This window comes from Lycium barbarum, chromosome 11 (assembly GCF_019175385.1).
Source record: "Lycium barbarum isolate Lr01 chromosome 11, ASM1917538v2, whole genome shotgun sequence".
Lineage (NCBI taxonomy): Eukaryota > Viridiplantae > Streptophyta > Magnoliopsida > Solanales > Solanaceae > Lycium > Lycium barbarum.
Window position 1 is genome coordinate 4,095,142 of NC_083347.1, and position 14,643 is coordinate 4,109,784.

Below are 14,643 nucleotides of genomic sequence, written 5' to 3' on the forward strand. Positions count from 1 at the left end.
CTTGTCCTTGGGAGATGCAGAGTGTGCAAGTGACGTCAGTTGATTGGCAAAGACCTGATCCTTCACATTAGCATATGGTCACGTAAAAAATGGAGGCAAGTGCAGGAATGGTTGCTGGATCACAGAGGAATGAACCGGTTCAAATTCACTATGACTCTGATACTGGGGTATGTTTTTCCAATGTTCTTCATTTTCAGCTATACAATTTGTTCTCTCTCTTCTTTATCCACTTGGTGTTTTGATCTAATGTGTATTAGTGAGATTTCTAATAAAGTTAGGATCTTTACATCCCATCAGGACAGTCTGATAGTGGGATATTGTTTTTGGCAATAGTACTCGAATTTGCTTCTATCTTCTTTATGAATGTGCTGTTTCGATCTAATGTATGAATGTGTAATAGTGTGATTTGACCTTTGAGCTGAATTAGGAGAAAGACTTTGTTCATCTTCAATTTTAAGCGTTTAAATTAGTTATCTTCATTCTTGACAATCTAAATTCGCAAATTCTGGTTATACGATATCCCTTGGTGAAGCTTAGTGTCAACAACAGGGCTTTGTATGATTTGATGTAATTTTTGATGTGATATTCTGTTGAATGAGACTGAGATTTAGATTGAGTATTTTTTTTTCATATATGAACTTGATTCTGATTTCGTTGCAATTATGATCTTTTAACTGTTTAAATGTATTCCAACATTTCTAGGATACATCTCATTGGTTTTCACTTTTTGCTGTCAATTCATAATATTCTCTGAGAAAAGGTAATATTTGGTGAAAGATGGGCATCTCTTATCCTTAATTTTAGGTTGGATCTACTTATATAATACTATTCAGCATGATTATCATTCTGAATGTAGTCTTATATTAGCTGAAAATGCAACAGTTCTTTCCTACGAGATTCTGATTCTTGTCATGAATTAAATTTTAATATTCCAGTTTTATTATTGGATCTATTTGATGAGATAGTAGTTTTTGGCAGAACTAAAGTCACTTCACCTAAGAGGAATTTTTGTTCACCAAATGGTTGAACCCGTCCTTCCAGAAATCAGCCTCTGCGTTCAATTGATAATGATTTATGGAGTTGAAGGAGTGTGGGAACTTATTGTTAATTCATTGCATTCCTGTTTATTCTAGTTGATTGTTGTGAATGCAGCCGAAAACCATTAAGCCTCTGGATAGTTGGGGGTCACTACCCAGTGTAATCCCACAATAGTGGGGTCTGGGGAGGGTAAGATGTACGCAGCCTTACCCCTACCTGGGTAGGGAGGCTGTTTCCGATTGACCCTCAGCAACCCTCCTCCTTTATCATCCGGGCTTGGGACCGGCAATGTGAGCGAGCTCACACAGGCGGAGTTAGATATGCAAAATTTGTGGTGATACTGGATAGTTAGATATGCAAAATTTGTGGTGATACTGTCGGATTGACTGCCAACGGTGATGTATTTGTTGCTTGTAATGAGTGTGCATTTCCTGTTTGCCGGTCATGTTACGAGTCTGAACGCGAAGATGGAGATCAATTGTGTTTCCATTGCAAGACAAGATACAAGAGACATAAGGGTGACAATTCTTGAATAAGATCTTTTTGCTGCTTCCCTTGAGTTCTTAATTTTGTTTCTAAGATGAATATTAGCTAATTGGTTGTGCATGTATTAGGGAGTCCATGAGTTGATGGAGATGATGATGAAGATGATGTCAACGACATTGACAATGAGTTCAATTATGCTCAAAGCAATAGCAAGACTACACGCCAGTGGCAGGGAGAAGATGCTTAGTTGTCTTCATCCTCCAGACATGTCTCTCACCACTCAATATTTGAACCTATCAAGTGGCTACTGTTCAGTTACACCTTTTATTCTAATGAAGTAATGTTGCTTTGGCGGTGAGGTTGTCACATTTCTCTACTTATATTATGCACTGAAATTGAATAAAGTCTCTCAATGTTTTTTAGCACTGTATATGGTAGCTTCTATATAGATGATTTGACATTGTTTTTAGATTCTGCTTTTGAATCTTTGCGTACTCTATTGTCTTCATCGTCCACCGCATGGCCCGTATAGATTTTTTTTTTTTGGTTGATAAATAACAAGCTTCTATAGATACAACAATAAGAGAGTGCTTAGTTGCTTATATATACAAAGTGCTGTTATAAAACATTTAAAAGTATCCTATAGATCCTGTAGAGTGTGAAGGAACTCCAAAAGGACATCGATATTGTGTACGTATTTCATTTTTGTCGTAAAGGCTACTACATATGCATATTTGTACTGAGTTTTTACTGCCAATGATGAAAAGGAGTAGTTGTTCTGACACCATTAGATTGTTGTCCTTCAGATAAGGATTGTAGCTTGGAAGACCTTCTCTTGTTTTATGCTTTTCATTTTTATTGAATGAAATGCCTTTTTATGTCCTTATTCCTTATCTCAAGAACTACGAAATGTTATTGGATTAAAGAAACGCTATATATGTATGGGATTGTCCTTATTCTTTTCTTTGTTTTGTTTTTGAATTTATTGAACTTCTCAAAACATGATTGATTTGGATATCTTGTGAAATTTGGAGTGCCACGCCAGACACACGATCTGTGGGTAAATGCGTCATAAATTTCTCTTCTCATTTTCTTTTATTTTTGAATTTATTGAACTTAAGAAAGCATATCAGATCTTAGGTATCTGGTGAGATTCCTAGTGCCACGCAATCTGTAAGAAGTATGTCGGGACACTTGGGTCCAGGAGACAAGCAGGCATCCTTGCCTTATGTTGATCCTAGATTGCCAGGCATAAGTTGTTTCAATATCTCCATTAAAAGATCATAATGAATTCCTTTCATTCCTTTTTCTTTTGAGACTATTTTATATGTTTTTCCAGTTCCTGTGAGGATTGTGGATCCCTCAAAGGACTTGAATTCGTATGGGCTTGGAAGTGTTGATTGGAAGGAGAGAATAAAAGGCTGGAAGCTAAAACAAGAGAATAATACAACACACATGAACAACAGAAACACTGAAGGGAAAGGAGACATTGAAAGGACAGGACCAAATAGAGAGGAATCCCAAATGTGAGCAACTTATCTAATAACTGGAAAATTGAGGGAACTATGAGAAATGCGTTTGTCTTCCCCGAGAAAGATTTTAACAATTGTTTTTGTACAACTGTTTGGAGTATCCTTTAATTACCAAACCTTATTCTACTTACCTTCTTAAAAATAATAACAATGCAACTTGACTCCTGTGTATCAATCTCTTGCATGCATTAAGATACATATGTGACTATTTTTGTTTCCACCTTGGACAGGCCCGATGATGCTCGCCAACCTCTTAATCTTGTGGTGCCTATTCCTTCGTCCCACCTTACCCCATATCGCGTTGTAATCATACTCCGATTAATTATCTTGGGCTTTTTCATGCAATATCATCGAACTCATCCAGTGAACGATGCTTATCCTTTGTGGCTAGTGTCATTTTTATGTGAAGTTTGGTTTGCTGTATCGTGGCTTCTGGATCAGTTTCCAAAATGGTCGCCCATTAATCGTGAGACATATCTTGACAGGCTGGCTTTGAGGTTAGTTGCTAAAATACTCTCAAAATACTCTCGTGGTGAAATTGTATCAGCATGAGGTTTCCAATGCTTGTCTAGTCTTCATATACATCTAACGTGTCTTTCTTGTTTTATCAGATATGATATAGAAGGAGAAGCTTCACAGTTGGTACCTATTGATGTTTCGTCAGTACAGTGGATCCAATGAAAGAACCTCTTTTAATTACTGCGAATATTGTGTTGTCCATCCTTGTTGTGGATTACCCTGTTGACAAGGTCGCATGTTATGTTTCAGATGATGGTTCTGCAATGCTAACTTTTGAAGCCTTTTCCAAGACTGCAGAGTTTGCAAGGAAATGGGTTCCCTTCTGCAAGAAGTTCAACATTGAGCCTCGGGCCCCTGAGTTCTATTTGCTCAAAGGATATATTATTTAAAGGACAAGATTCAGCCTTCTTTTGTGAAAGAGCGCAGGGCAATGAAGGTAGGCAATGAGATTTACACGTTTGTTAATTTAGTAACTTGGAGCGTGTACGTCCAGAGTTGCTTAGAGATATTATAAGTTGTAATGTTCTAGAATTACAACTTACACCATGATTTTCTTGGCTTTAGAAAGCTGAGAAATTACTTAAAGTAGAAGCTTTTATTTGATTATTTGAATATTCAATACATCAATAAGAAGCAAAACTGCAAGTCAGGGAAAATGCCAAGCCTCCTCTTAACTAGGATTTTATCTGGATGACACTGCAAACCATTTCGTTTCACTGTAATAATTCTGAAAATCTTCTTTGCAGAGAGAATATGAAGAGTTCAAAATTCGGATCAATGCACCTGTTGCAAAAGTACAAAAAATGCATGAAGAAGGTTTGACAATGCAGGATGGAACCCCTTGGCCTGGAAATAACTCTAGGGATCATCCAGGAATGATCCAGGTACCGTTGACGTTTATGATTGATTGAAGTTTATGCTCCTTCCTACTTTTCCAGTTTTCAATAATTTGTTTTCTGTGGATTACAGGGCTTTCTGGGGCACAGTGGAGGCCTTGATACAGATGGAAATGAACTTCCTCGTCTGGTTTATGTTTCTCGTGAGAAGCGTCCAGGTTTTCAGCACCACAAAAAAGCCGGAGCTATGAATGCTTTGGTAATCAATTGATGATCACAATAAGAATTATTTGCAACTATTTTGAGCTCAATGTTCAGTTTATAGCTTGATAGCTGACTATTATGATTTACATAACTGCTATAGGTGTAATACATCATATCACATATTGATTATGTTGCAATTCTTATAACATCTGAAACAATTTAATTTACATTTTGAAGGTTTTTCCACGTATGCACCATTTTTTATTTTTCTACAGATCAAAGTTTCTGCCGTTCTTACCAATGGAGCATATCTTTTGAATGTGGATTGTGATCACTACTTCAACAACAGCAAAGCACTTAAAGAAGCTATGTGTTTCTTCATGGATCCTGTTCTTTCAAAGAAGACATGCTATGTTCAGTTCCCTCAACAGTTTGATAGCATTGACTTGCACGATCGATATGCTAATCGAAATATTGTGTTCTTTGATGTAGGCGTCGCTTAAATGTTCACCATTTTTCTTACTTGTTACGGTTGCAAGATTGCTTACTTTAATATGTTATTGTTTTCTAGATCAACTTGAGAGGGTTGGATGGTCTTCAGGGTTCAATGTACAGGGAGCTGGATGCTGCTTTAACAGGCAAGCGTTGTATGGATATGATCCTGTATTAACTAAGGCTGATTTGGAGCCGAACATCATTGTCAAGAGCTGTTGTGGCTCACAGAAGAAGGGAAACAAGAAATACACTGATAAGAAGAGGGCAGCAAAAAGAACTGAATCTGCTATCCCAATTTTCAATATGGAAGACATTGAAGAGAGTGTGAAAGGTATGTCCTTACACTTAGAGAATTGTTCTTTACTCTCTAGTAAATGATTGTGACATGGTTCTGAAGCTTCTAACTACCCAAACTGTTACATCCCGTATTTTTGAACGTCGGATTATTTGTAAGCTGAGGTGGGGCCCACACGTCAAGATTTTTTTTTTGGGACATGTGACAAATTATATGAATCACATATGTGAAGTTAAACACAACTCAAGAAGAACCCTTGGGCCAAATCAAAGTGGAAGTCCTCCAAACGAATATTTTTAAGAAAACGTTTTCGGGTGACCTGACTTTGGGGGGCAAAAACGGTATTATATGTTTGGAATTTGGAAAAATACCAAGAAGTAGAAGTTGTAGATAATTGAATTATCTTTCCAACCATAGGTCGTGGGTTCCCAGGTGACGTCGGTACAAGAAGATATGGACGTTTTAAGGTCGAAAGGTCAGTGGGCTAGGCCCAACTCGTGACCAACCGGGTTGGCCCAAAAAAAAAGATAAAAGGGGAGAAAATTTAGGCCCAAAAGAGGGGTGGCCGGCCATATGGCCCAAGCCCATGGTAATTCATTAATCCATGTATTAAATGAGACATTAGACCACAATTCTTTCATTTTCAAGAATCTTCAAGAACAAAATTGAGAGAAAAAGAAGAGCAAAAACTTGAAGGACCACACGGCCAAGACCTTGGAAAATTAGCTCCTCAAAATCTTCCTCCAAAAATTATTAGCTTGTGGTTTTCCTACTCAATTAAGGGTCCTTTACAACTTGGTGTAGTTGTTTTGGAAGAAGGAGCACTTATTTCTTCAAGTTGACAACTTGTTCAAGTGAAGAAATTTGTAGAAAAAGGTAAGAATCAATTCCTTTTTCTTATGTTATGAAGGTTTGTTTATGTTGTAGTATGTAGAAATGAGTGGAAATTATGGAAATATGGAAGTTTGCAAAGTGGGTATGTATGTGTGTAGAAGGATGAACCAATTTTATTTGTTATGTTACTTGTGTTGTTGAAGCCTTGTAATGGAAATGGAAGGAAATGGTTCAAGTTGGTATGGAAAATTGTTGAAAATGGTTATAGGAAATTATGTGATTTTAATGTAGTTTTTATGAAATTATGGAAGTTGAATGAAAATTGGATGAAATTGGAAAGAAGCCATGTTGGCCGTGTGGTATATGTTGTTGAGATAATGTTGGATTTATTTTGTTTAACATGTTAGTTGTGTTATTGTGATCTTCACAATGCAAAGGAAGATTATATGAGTGAAGTTGACATGAAAATGGAATGTAGAGAATTATGACACATTAATGTGATTTTATGATATTAAGATAATGAAGTTGTTAAAGTGTAGATTGTTGTTGGAGATGAATTAGTAAGTAGAAAATGTGTTGGAATGGTTTTGTTGCATATATAAGAATTTTGGATTGAATATGGAAGTTGATGGAATTGTTGAATATTGAATATATAGCTTGGAATACTTTTGGTTTATGTTTGAATGGTCTTATATTAGTATGTGAATATGAAAATATTGATATCGGGTTGTAAGTGCAAAGTTGGATTTGGAATTGTCGCATTATTTGGAAAATAAGACTATTTACGCTAGAATGCGTTCCTAGTCGATTATTGATGTTGTATATATTGTTGTTGGTATGGTTGTTGTTGTTTTAGCCGAGTTTTAACCTCGGGGATGATATATATATAGGGGAGATGCTGCTCAAATTTTTATAGACAAGAATTGGTTAAGGTTGAAATTTTAAGTCTTATGAATAGTAAATTGGTAAATGTGACCATTTGTAGGTTTTGGACGAAACGGGATTTGAGTTTTGGCAAGCGTAAAGGGCAAGAAAGGTATGTAAAGCTATCCCGATTCTTCTCTTGGCATGTCCTAGATGTACTAGGCTTGGATTTACGCCTCGGGGAATATTCTGTCCATCGGAATCCGCGTTTGAAATCGTCGCTTTTTCATTCAATAGAATTGAATTCCTTAAGTATGCTTTGATGAAAAATTATGAAATTTTTTCCCAAATTGCTTACAAAGTTATGGAATGTCCGAGAACCTTTGTAGGTGACCCCATAAGCTTAAAAATACGTAATTTGAGCCCACCGCTTCATTGGTTCCGAGGTGGGCCCACTATTTCCAATTTTACCCTTTATGTGTCTATGACTTGTCTTCGAGCGTTTTCGTTAGAGATACTCTAACTACTCCTTTATCTACTAAATAAAAATTATTTTAAATATTTCATTAAGTCTTATAAATTGTTTTGAATCTTGAAAACGATCTCGGATAGATTATGCCTCCGTAACCCGTTATGACATCTAAATTTACTTACTATGTTTCCGTCTGATTTCATTGATTTGATTTGACATTCGATATGCCTCATTGAGTCTCTGGAAATATATATATATGGTATTTTTAGTGTATTTAGTTTCTCACTACTCCGTTCGTGGATGCCTCAATGTTTCCCCCACTGAGCCCGGGCCAGGATATGTTGTCAAGCGTGATCCTTTGCATTGTTCGCCGTGCCTCGATGTGAGGGGGTAGGTATACGCGTACATGGGTTTGTGGAGTATGCTGTGCCATGTACGCTTGTTCTGATATGATTTGCTATGGCCATCTGATATGACATATTATGTTACGGGGTTATGCCCCTGTTCTGATTCTTCTGTGTTGTGGCACCAGCGTCGGGAGGGTGGCCACGTTCTGTCTGCCGAGTCCCTTGGCAGGGGCCGAATTTGATGTGACATATGTTTCTGTACACACTCTGCATGTTTTGAAAATATGTATCTGATACTTTGGGTTTTCTATTTACTTTCTGTACGTTCTGTACCAGTTATGATTTTGTTTCTGTAATTCAGGCTTTGCATATTCAGTACATATTTCGTACTGACCCCCTTTCTTCGGGGGCTGCGTTTTCATGCCGCGCAGGTACCGACGACAGGTTTGCTGATCCGTCCGCTTAGGATCTTATTCTCTTATTTTGGAGTGCCCTCTTATCCAGAGCCCATCTTTTGGTATAGTCTGTCACTACTGTATATATATATTCTCGTTCATGGGTACGGCGGGGCCCTGTCCCGTCATATGATTCTGTCGGTCTGTTTAGAGGTCTGTGGACATGTTTGTGGGTTGGGGTCTTTCTGTACAGATGCGTGTATATGTTATGTTTCGGCTATCTCATTCGCCGCGGCGGCCGGTCCGCATATGTTTAAATGTTGCTTCGTTGGCCCGGTGTGGTCTTTTGTTGGTATTTTCTGTGCGCAGGGTTATTTTGGATAGCCTGTAAAACAAAGGAAACTCTGCCGAAATTTTTCTGGAAATTATCTAACTTTGAAATATAGCCTTGTCGGCTTCCGCTATATACTTGAATGCGTTTGATAAAATTTGAGATAACATTTGATAGATGTGTTCGGGTGCTCAGATCGGGCACTAGTCACGGCCTATGGGGGTTGGGTCGTGACACAAACATACCCAAGGTAAAGGTAAATGGGGAGACCTTTTTAAGATTTAAAAGTCCTTTCTTGGTTCCTAGGGTCTGCACCCATCAATCTTTCTGATCGTTTAAACCAAGTGCATCGGTGGCCCTTGGGATCTGTTGAAATTCTGTTGAGTAGGCATTGCCATATATGGTATGGCTATAATGGGAAACTGAAGCTTCTGGAGAGATTAGTATATATTAACACCATTGTTTATCCCATCACGTCAATTCCGTTGCTTGCTTATTGCATTCTTCCTGCTATCTGTCTTCTAACAGGGAAATTTATTGTTCCTGAGGTAAGTGAAAAGTTCCGTTTTTGCTTGAGGATACACTTATTAGTTTCTAATAGCTGTACCAAAAATAGGTGAATGAAGTAATTACTAGTCCTACTAATCCTATTAAAAAGGGCTGAATGTACTTGGTTCGCAAATCGACAGCTATTGAGCTAACGATTCCCTTGGGAAGGGTTTGGTGGTGAAGAATAAAAAAGTTGAACACAGTGAGGGAAAGTAAGTAGAATACAATTATTTCTTTCTCACACTGTCTTCTAAACTTCTCTTGAATTTTGAATAATCTAAAAAATAATTGGAACAGTGAGGGAAAGTAAGTAGAATACAATTATTTCTTTCTCACACTGTCTTCTAAGCTTCTCTTGAATTGTGAATAATCTAAACAATAATTTTTCTTAAATTCTATCCGTGTGAGCTTGTTCACATTGCCTATCCCAAGCTCATAGGAGCATGTCGATGGGTTGACAGCCAGTATAAAACTAGTCTATGTTTTTTTAATTAAGTAATGAATTTTAAATAAGACATCAAGAAGATGCAAAATTTACATTGCAATAGAAATACAACAAACCTATGTTAGCTCTATTACAAAAGGTCTAGTCTAAAGTTAAGGAGTTAACAAAGTCCAAAAAGGCTGCAGGGTAGCTAACACGACAATGGTTGCTCCAACTACAAAGAGTTGCTAAAAATCTAGCCTTAAGGATGTAATTTGGAGTTGATGTGCCATCAAACTGAGTGAGGCATGATTCATAGAGGGCTATCTAGCTAAAGCAAATCGCTTTTGGGGTAACTTAGTCTTCCAAATTAACTTCCATTGACAATTGACTACCATTTCAGTTTGAGCACATTGGGAGGAGTATCCTGCCTTCATAGAGTATTTGTCTATCTTCTTTCTCACACCAAGTAAGCCTGTCTGGTGTTTGGTCATCGATTGAAAACATGTCCTAGCCTTTCCAATAGTCTTGTATGTTTCTCCTGAGTTGAGGATATCAAGTTTTATCAGTTTTGTTTTGTGAAATGATTGAATGTTGACTTGTGGATATTGGATAGAGATTAGGATAATCATTTATTTCCTTCAATTTATGTACCTTCTCTAATAGTCCTTCAAAATTCTGTATTAGTGCATCTGTTTCAATTATTTCTGCAGATAAGCAACTATACTGGTATGTGGTTCATTCTTCTTTTCCTTTCTATTTTCGCAACTTGTATATTGGAGCTTAGGTGGAGTGGTGTTAGCATTGAAGACTGGTGGAGAAATGAACAGTTCTGAGTTATTGGTGATGCATCAGCTCACCTGTTTGCCGTCTTCCAATGTCTGCTAAAAGTGCTTGCTAGGATTGACACCAACTTCACAGTCACGTCAAAGGCATCTGATGATGATGGAGACTTTGTAGAGCTTTATTTGTTCAAATGGACATCTCTTCTCATTCCTCCAACTACAGTCCTTATTGTAAACATGGTAGGAATAGTGGTTGGTGTTTCATATGCCATTAACAGTGGGTATCAGTCATGGGGTCCTCTCAGTGGCGGAGCCAGGATTTATGCCAAGGGGGTTCAAAAATATAAAGAAGCCATAAATGAAGAAGCTAAGGGGGTTCAACGTCTACTATATATACATAAAAAATAATTTTCACCTTGTATATACAGTGCAATTTTTCGCCGAAGGGGGTTCGGACCCCCTGGGCTCTTACTAGGTGCGCCACTGGGTCCTCTATTTGGAAGGTTGTTCTTCGCTTTTTGGGTCATTGTCCACTTGTATCCTTTCCTCAAAGGCCTGTTGGGATGAAAAAATCGTACACCTACCATTGTTATTGTCTGGTCCGTTCTTCTTGCATCTATATTCTCATTGCTCTGGGTGGGCATTGATCCCTTCTCATCTGACGCCACAAAAACTGCTGCAAGAGGTCAATGTGGTGTCACCTGCTAGTAATGTTTGATGGTCATTTTATTAAGTTAAGATGCAGTTGTTGCTTACCTTGGTGTATGTAGATTAAAAGGACTTAAAGACACTAAAACACATGCAAGGCCTTATAGGAATGCTCTACCATTGTTCAATTGTCAGAAGTGCGATGGATCAAAGACACGCGACGCTTCTGTATTTTTTGCATTCTTTCTATGCCTCAAATGTACAGGCAAGTCTTGTAGATTAGCTAGAGAAGTTTTAGTATTGATTTTGTTGTCATTGTGCAGCATTCCTTTATTTTGGGGCTGGTCAATTTCTTCAAAAGATGATGAAATCATAATTTATGAGTACATGAAATTCAATGTCACTTTTATCTCCTTATTTCTGGATGTATGTCGTCCTGGAATCCAATGTTAGTTTATCTCTACGCTGTCAACTATGGGGATACATGAGGCAGTTTGGTTGGGTTTTTATCAAAACCTAACGGAACCAACTATATCGGATTGGTTAGTTTTTTTGATTTCTTTTGTCACGTGAATACTATTTCAATCTTATTTATTTGGACTTATAGATAAAGTTTTAATAAGGAGAATTCTAATGTTGTATGGGATCTTGGAAGCTTATACATATGATTTTTATTGAGGTTAAGCTTGTCATGTTTGGTGAGGTGATATTTTCAATTGAGAAGGTTTGTGTAAGTTTACTTAATTGGTTTTGCTGTTTGAGAAACTTTAATTTGGCATGGGTTAAATTACTGTGATGTCAATTTGTTTTATGATTTTGTCATTCTTCAGTCCTAGCAAACAAGAAATTGTGACTATCTAGCATGAGGGAAAAGATAAATCTGTGCTGGTTACTACATCTAAGATCAAGAAGCAGAATAAGCCTTCGACTTTGCTGAACAAATATGTGATGAAGAAGGAAATTAACAGAATGGCCAGGGCAGTAACAAACCAGGTTGAGTTTTGATTCACTTTATTGACTGCTTTATTGGAGTATTTTTTTATGCAATTGTTTTGTAGTATATTGTCAAATATTTGTTTGATTGCATGTGCTATACAATAACTCATCATCAATATTAAAGTTCCACAGATATAATATTTCAAGGAATGTTGATGATGGGTTATTTTCAGACCTAACACACATAAGTCTCACAATAACCCATCATCAAAATTGTAATGCAAGAAAATGTAACTATAAATACAAATATTATTTTTTTGGACAAAATCATTAAAAACTATAATTGAGCACCTCGACACCTATACGAAAGCACCTATTAATCAAGGCTAAGTGCACAACCAACGGTTTCACTGCGCTTCAAGGCTTAAGCTCGCGTTGAGCAAGCCTTTAAAGACACTAGTTATTGTTCGTCTATCTTCCCATGTAATTATTGTAATAGTTGCTCATTCTAAGTAACCCATTCCGTAGATGGATATATTGAAATTTCTCAGCTTTGAGTTTAAAACTTCTTCTTTTCGAGAACTTTCCACTGTCCTCTTCTGTTCATGCTTAAGGGCTTTCTTTTGTTTGATTTTGTAATATATTGATTATTTATAGTCTACACTTGTAATTACAAGTTATTGATAGTAGCTGTGAGTAGTTGTTGGTTGTTAGCTTTAAGATTTAGCTCTCTTCTTTTTAGTGCTAAATTGACTATTTTGATTACTTGAAGAGATCAGTTGAGTAGTTCAAACCAACTTTAATGATCCAAGTGGAATAATGACGGCAGTGCTTGATTTTTTAAATCACACAGGGATCATTTTTGACTGATTTGCTATTGTTCTTTCCCGTTTACCTTTATTTTTTCTTCGAATATACTTGAATTTTCTCATTCTTAGTTCTCTTTCTGATAAGTCTTTCTAATTTTGGAGCTAAAGATGTACAATTGGAAAATGACCAACTTCTTGTGGCTAAAAATGGATTTCTTCCCTTGCAACTTGACCAATATATAATACTCCAGGGCTCTGTTCCAGTGAAAACTTTACTGTTATAACTGTTTCATGTGTTATTTTAAATCTCTTGGTTCTATTTGACGACTATAGTACATCTGCAAGGAAGGTCCTGTAATTCTAGGGCTGCACATTGTACCACCACATCTTTTATCTATATCTAACCCGTCTATATTTCTTTAATTAAGTTCTATCTCAAGTATAGTTCTACTTCTACTAAAATCTAATATTAATAGTTATTTATATGACGAAGGATATAGTCTATACACACGTGGTTACTATGATACCACTACACCAGATGCACCTTCACGTTATAGCAGTTCTGCTTATATATTCATAAACGGAAGCTTACAAATAGTTTGTCCTACAAAGATAGAGGTAAAGTCTGCGTATATCGCACCCTTCTCAGACCCACTTGTGGGATTAACACGGGGTATGCTGCTGTTGTTGGAAGCTTACAAACAGTTTTCAAGCACAATGCAATCATCATTGTTTTTGTTTCTTTTTTGGCCAAAAGTTAGTCTACATGCAAAAATGGAATAAGATTTTAAGTAGGTTCAGGTATATGGGAGTTGTCGGATGACCTATCTACTTACGACCATACTTGTTTTAAGTTCTTTACCTGACTAATTATCGTCCAAATCACCTCCACTAAGAATTGTTCTTTGATGTCAACATTTATATACAAACTATTTTTTTTTTTTTTTGGTAACTTACAAACTAAAAGTTTAGTGTGTTAAAGTGTTAACAGTAGTATGAAGCTGGGCAATCTGCAGGATTGCTCTTCGCTGGGGTGGTCTTTAATTTTTGACCCTCAAATTGGTGGTCTTTAATTTTTAACTTTCGCTAAAAATTCTTTGATTTAGGGTCAGAATCCCCGCGCAGTAAAAAATTTTAAAAAAATTCGCAAGGTAGAGTTTGGATTTGCAAGGCAGAATTTTCCCTTCAAAATTCTGCCTTGCGAATTCACACATCTGTCTTGCGAAAATTCCTTCTTTTTTTACTGAGCTGAGGTTCGAACTCAAAATCTCGGGGTATTAGGCGAGAGCAAAAATTAAAGACCACCCCAAATGAAGGGAAAAAAAAAATGTATGAAGCTAGCGCTCCCTGTGTAATAGGCCGAGATATATTCAACATGTTACAGCATCCAAAAAAGGCCATTATAAATGGCTCAGCAACCTATACGTATTTTGTAACTTCTATATTCAACCAAAGTCATAGATAGCAACATAAAAAGTAATTCCAGGTCGATGAAAATCACATTCTTCATTAATCTCGATATCATATAGATTTTATTAAACCAAAATCCTGCTGCCTCATTGGCATGTCGTTCATCGCGAACTAGCATCTAGAATATGGTATGAGCCGAAAGGAGAAACGAAGCTTCAATTTATACGAGAAATACTAATTGGTTGCAACTGTTAGGGGTCATTTTGGTGGTGGGATAGGAAATTTTAAACCTGAAATAAATTGTGGGATTATTTAGGAAAAACATCACTAATTGCCCGCTCAATCCAAACTAATTACCCGCCCATGCCCCTTCTCAAACTATTTTCGCTTCTGCCCAGCCCAACCCAAACTAATTACCCGACGTGCCCCCGCCC

General features: G+C 37.0%; 1 pseudogene; it reads left to right on the forward strand.

Moving 5' to 3' along the window:
- The first annotated feature begins 89 nt into the window (after positions 1 to 89).
- LOC132617604 (cellulose synthase A catalytic subunit 1 [UDP-forming]-like) lies at positions 90 to 11,529 on the forward strand (annotated as a pseudogene).
- The last annotated feature ends 3,114 nt before the right edge of the window (positions 11,530 to 14,643 follow it).